This window comes from Neovison vison, chromosome 2 (genome assembly GCF_020171115.1).
Source record: "Neovison vison isolate M4711 chromosome 2, ASM_NN_V1, whole genome shotgun sequence".
In the NCBI taxonomy this organism is placed as follows: domain Eukaryota; kingdom Metazoa; phylum Chordata; class Mammalia; order Carnivora; family Mustelidae; genus Neogale; species Neogale vison.
In genome coordinates, this window is record NC_058092.1 from 107,715,404 (window position 1) to 107,721,403 (window position 6,000).

The window sequence follows — 6,000 nt, forward strand, 5'->3', positions numbered from 1 at the left end:
TATCTTTTAGAATTGATTTTTGTGTACATTGGAATAGGGATCCAATTTCAATTTTTTTTAAAAGATTTTATTTATTTATTTGACAGAGAGAGAGATCACAAGTAGGCAGAGAGGCAGGCAGAGAGAGAGGGAAGCAGGCTCCCCGCTGAGCAGAGAGCCCGATGCGGGACTCGATCCCAGGACCCTGAGATCATGACCTGAGCCGAAGGCAGCGGCTTAACCCACTGAGCCCGCAGGCATCCCTCCAATTTCAATTTTTATGTACTTATTTATTTATTGTTTATCTTTTTTTTAAAAGATTTTTTATTTATTTGACAGAGAGAGATCACAAGTAGGCAGAGAGGCAGGGAGAGAGAGAGAGAGGAGGAAGCAGGCTCCCTGCTGAGCAGAGAGCCCGATGCGGGACTTGATCCCAGGATCCTGAGATCATGACCTGAGCCGAAGGCAGTGGCTTAACCCACTGAGCCATCCAGGGGCCCTGTTTATCTTTTTTTAAAGTGGGCTCCATTCCCATCATAGAGACCAACATGGGGCTTGAACTCATGACCCTGAGATCAAAGCCTGAGCTGAGTTCAAGAGTTACATGCCTAGCCAATTGAATCACCCAGGCACGACCCAATTTCAATTTTTAAGCATGGACAACCATTTTTTATAGCATTTTTTTATTGAAAAACTCCACTTTTCTCCAGTGACCTGCATTATTATTTCTGCCTGGCCCAAGATTCCATGAGTTTTGTTTCTAGTTTCCTAAAGTCAGACCTTAAAGTCTGAATGTAAACAAAATTCCACAAAAAGAAGCTAGAAAACCTACTTTGTACTTACCTTATATTCATAATGATAAGTTCCACTTCTGAATAATGAATTTGTAGGCATTTGTCTCTAAATTTTGGGGGAGACTAGTATTTTTTTGAATCAAATATTGCTTAAAAGAAATGGCCCATCATCAAGTCCTAGGGATCTTACTGTTGTTGGTTATAAAGGTATTGGTCACTTTCCTGGGCCTGGGTGTGGTCCCCCAAGCAAAACCCTGTTCTGGCACAGCCCATCCATCGAGTAATGACAAGACCTGTATGTCAGTCTTCTGGCCCTCTGTAGGTCAACTGAGTGATGTCAGTGTTCATGAGGATGACTCAGCCAACACCATGGCTTCTTCCAATTCATCACCACACATTCATTCTGTGATCATCATTGCCGTTCATTCTTTCACTCTCATGGCTACACCCTGGGTTGTGTCCTCCTTAAGTACTGCTCCCTGCAGAAGTCAAATACTCACCTGGTTCATAGACCTCTATATTTTCAGCTCTTCTATTTTGATATTCTCTGTACACTTTTCAACAATAAAGTGAAGAAATGGGTATATTCCTTGGGCAGTTCCACTTTAGGAATTTAAATAATCAGAGAAGTACCAAAGATTTATGTATAAGGGTGTTCAAGAATTGGAAACAACCTAAAATTCAACAATTATGTTTCATTACTATGGACTAATGCCTTATCAATAAATTTATTTTGGAAGACTGTTGCATCTGTGACTATAATACTAGCAAATGCTTATCTAAGGATTTTATTTATTTGACAGAGAGAGATCAAGTAGGTAGAGAGGCAGGCAGAGAGAGAGGGAAGCAGGCTCCCTGCTGAGTAGAGAGCCCGATGTGGGGCTTGATCCCAGGACCCTGAGACCATGACCTGAGCTGAAGGCAGAGGCTTAACCCACTGAGCCACCCAAGGGCTCCCAGCAAATGCTTATTTAACATAATGTTCCAGAGACTATTTTAAATGTTTTATGTGTTTTAAATTACTTAGTTTTCACAATAATCCTGGCTACTCCTCCATCCCCCTGAGGTAGCTATAGCATTAGTTGTCCTATTTGATAAATGAGGAAACTGAAACCCTGCAAAACCAGGTAACTTCCTCTAAAATGATGATGATTCTCATGGTGATATGCAAACCCCTGAGCACACCCAAGACACTTTCAGGGGGTTGTGAGGTCAAAACTATTTTCATGATAACACTAGGATGTCATTTGCCTCTTCCACTGTGTTGGGATTTGCACCAATGCAAAGGCAATGAGGGGAAACTGCTGGCGCCTTAGCACAGATACAAGGCGATAGCACCAAATTATATCAGTAGTCATGGTATTCTTGTAACCCCACATCCTTGTGGTTTTAAAAAAAAAACAGACAAAAAACTTTGTGGTGAATCAGTAAAACATATTAGTTTGATTACATATCAACCCTTGAGTGCATATCTTTAATATTTTCTGAAGCAACCTGGGAAATACATGGAGCACTTTTGCCACAGGCTGGAGCTTGAGGACTGTCTTGAGGAAAAGCACTTGAGCAACTCTTTGAGTTGTGAGATGAAGTAGCCACTATTTTCACAGAACATTCTTACATAAAAGAACAACTGCCAGACAAGCTATGTTTATTTAGACTTAGATATTTCGCAAACTTAATCCCCCACAAAAAGATGAATGGAGGGTGCCTGGGAGGCTCAGTGGGTTAAGCCGCTGGCTTCAGCTCAGGTCATGAACTCAGGATCCTGGGATCGAGTCCCAAATCGGGCTCTCTGCTCAGCAGAAAGCCTGCTTCCTCCTCTCTCTCTCTGCCTGCCTCTCTGCCTATTTGTGATCTCTCTCTGTCAAATAAATAAATAAAATCTTAAAAAAAAAAAAAAGATGAATGGAAAGGAGCCTTGCTTCCAAACAAACAACAAACAGTTTTTGTTAGTGAAAATTTGAGCTCTCAAGAGAAATTTTGGAAAACTAGTATGTGTCACTGAGCTTGACATTCTCAAAAATATTTTTTAAGATTTTATTTTACTTACTTTAAAAAAGATTTTATTTTACTTTAAAAGATTTTATTTTGGGCGCCTGGGTGGCTCAGTGGGTTAAGCCGCTGCCTTCGGCTCAGGTCATGATCTCAGTGTCCTGGGATAGAGTCCCGCATCGGGCTCTCTGCTCAGCAGGGAGCCTGCTTCCTCCTCTCTCTTTCTGCCTGCCTCTCCGCCTACTTGTGATCTCTCTCTGTCAAATAAATAAATAAAATCTTTAAAAAAAAAGATTTTATTTTATTTTTTAAACTTCTGAAAAATATTTTATTTATTTGAGATACAGCAAGATAGAGAGAAACAGAGCACGCATGAGCAGGGGAAAGGGGCAGAGGGAGAGGGAGTAGACTCCCCGCTGAGCAGGGAGCCTGACACAGAACTCAATCCCAGGACCCTAGGGTAATGAGTTGAGTCGAAGGCAGATGCTTAACAGACTGAGCCACCCAGACACCTTAAAAAATTGTATTTTTAAGCAATCTCTACACCCAGTGTGGGACTGCAATTTATAACCCCGAGATCAAGAGTCACACTCTCTTGGGGCTCCTGAATGGCACAGTCAGTTAAGCAATGGATTCTTGGTTTCCAGTTAGGTCACAATCTCACGGTCATGATCTCATGGTCGGGAGATCAGGCCCTGAGTTGAGCTCTGCACTCCATGCAGAATCTGCTTAAGATTCTCTCTCCCTGACACAGAGAACCCCACTCAAAATCAATAAAAATCACTCAACAACCCAAGGTATAATAGTGAAACTTGCAAATCTCAGAGACAAGGAAAAAATTCTGAAAGCAGCTCAGGACAAAAGGTCAGTAACCTACAAGGGTACAAATATTAAACTGGCAGACCTCTCCATAGAGACCTGGCATGACAGAAAGGACTAACATGATATATTCAGGATGTTAAATGAGAAAAATATGCAGCCAGGAATATTTTATTCAGCTAGGATGTCATTCAAAATAGAAGGAGAGATAAAAAGTTTCTAGGACAGGGGTGCCTGGGTGGTTCAGTGGGTTAAAGCCTCTGCCTTCAGCTCAGGTTATGATCCCAGGGTCCTGGGATCGAGCCCCACATTAGGCTCTCTGCTTGGCAGGGAGCCTGCTTCCCCTCCTCTCTCTCTGCCTGCTTCTCTGCCTACTTGTGATCTCTGTCTGTCAAATAAATAAAAATAAAAAATTTAAAATATATATATTTAAAAGTTTCTAGGACAAACAGAAACTAAAAGAACTTGTGATTACCAAAACAGCCCTACAAGAAATATAACAGCATCCTTTAAGTGAAGAGAGAGTCCAAAAGTAACATAGACCACAAAGGAACAGAGACCATATACAGAAACAGTGACTTTACAGGCAATACAATGGCACTCAATTCATATCTTTCAATAGTTACTCTGAGTGTGGGTACCTGGGTGGCTCAGTTGTTAGGCATCTGCCTTCAGCTCAGGTCATGATCTCAGGGTTCTGGGATTGAGTCCTGCATTAGGCTTCTTGCTCTGAGGGAAGCCTGCTTCTCCATCTCCCACACTCCCTGCTTGTGTTCCCTCTCTTGCTTTCTCTCTCTCTGTCAAATCAATAAATAAAATCTTTTAAAAAAATAGTTACTCTGGTTGTAAATGGGTTGAATGCCCCAATCAAAAGACACAGGGTATTAGATTGAATAAAAAAGCAAGACCCATTAATATGCTCTCTGCAAGAGACTCATTTTAGACCCAAAAGACACCTCCAGATTGAAAGCAAGTGGATACAAAACCATTTATCATTCTAATAGACATCAAAGGAAAGCTGGGGTGGCAATCCTTATATCAGACAAATTAGATTTTAAATCAAAGACTGTAATAAGAAAAAAGAAGACTGAATAAGAAATGAGGAAGTAGAGTACATCATAATGAAAGGGTATATCCAACAAGAAGATTTAACAATAAATATAAATATTTATATAAGGGCATAAATATTTATGTCCTTAACATGGGAGCAGCCAATTACATAAGCCAACTGATAACAAAATTAAAGAAACATATCAGTAATAATACAATAAAAGTAGGGGATTTTAGGGGCGCCTGGGTGGCTCAGTGGGTTAAGCTGCTGCCTTCGGCTCAGGTCGTGATCTCAGGGTCCTGGGATCGAGTCCCGCATCAGGCTTTCTGCTCAGCAGGGAGCCTGCTTCCTCCTCTCTCTCTCTCTGCCTGCCTCTCTGCCTACATGTGATCTCTCTCTGTCAAATAAATAAATAAAATCTTTAAAAAAAAAAAAAGTAAGGGATTTTAATACCCCATTCACTGAAATGGACAGATCATCTAAGCAGAAGATAAACACAGAAACAAGGGCTTTGAATGACACACTGGACCAGATATATTTCACAGATATATTCAGCACATTCCATCATAAAGCAACAGAATACACATTCTTCTTGATTGCATATGGAACATTCTCCAGAACAGATCACATTCTCAGTCACAAATCAGGTCTTGGGGTGCCTGGGTGACTCAGTGGGTTAAAGCCTCTGCTTTCAGCTGGGGTCATGATCCCAGGGTCCTGAGATCAAGCCCCGAGTCGGGCTCTCTGCTCAGCAGGGAGCCTGCTTCCCCCCTCCCCCACCTGCCTCTCTGCCTACTTGTGATCTCTGTCTGTCAAATAAATAAATAAAATCTTTAAAAAAATCAGGTTTCAACTGGTACCAAGCAATTGGGATCATTCCCCACATATTTTCAGACCATGGTGCTTTGAATGTGGAACTTAATCACAAGAGGACATTTGGAAAGAACTCAAAGACATGGAGGCTAAAGAGCATCTGACTAAAGAATAAATGGGTCAACCAGGAATTTAAAGACAATTTTTTGAAATTCATGGAAACAAATAAAAATGAATACACAACTGTTCAAAACCTTTGAGATGCAGCAAAGACGGTTCTAAGAGGGAACTATATAACAATACAAGCCTTTCTCAAGAAACAAAAAAGGTCTCAAATACACAATCTAACCTTACACCTAAAGGAGCTGGAGAAAGAACAGCAAATAAAGCCTACACCCAGCAGGAGAAGAGAATTAATAAATCAATAAAATAGAAACCAAAAGAAAAGTAGAATGGATCAATGAAACTAGGAGCCCGTTCTTTGGGTTTTTTTGTTTTTTTTTAAGATTTTATTTATTTATTTGACAGAGATCACAAGCAGGCAGAGAGGCA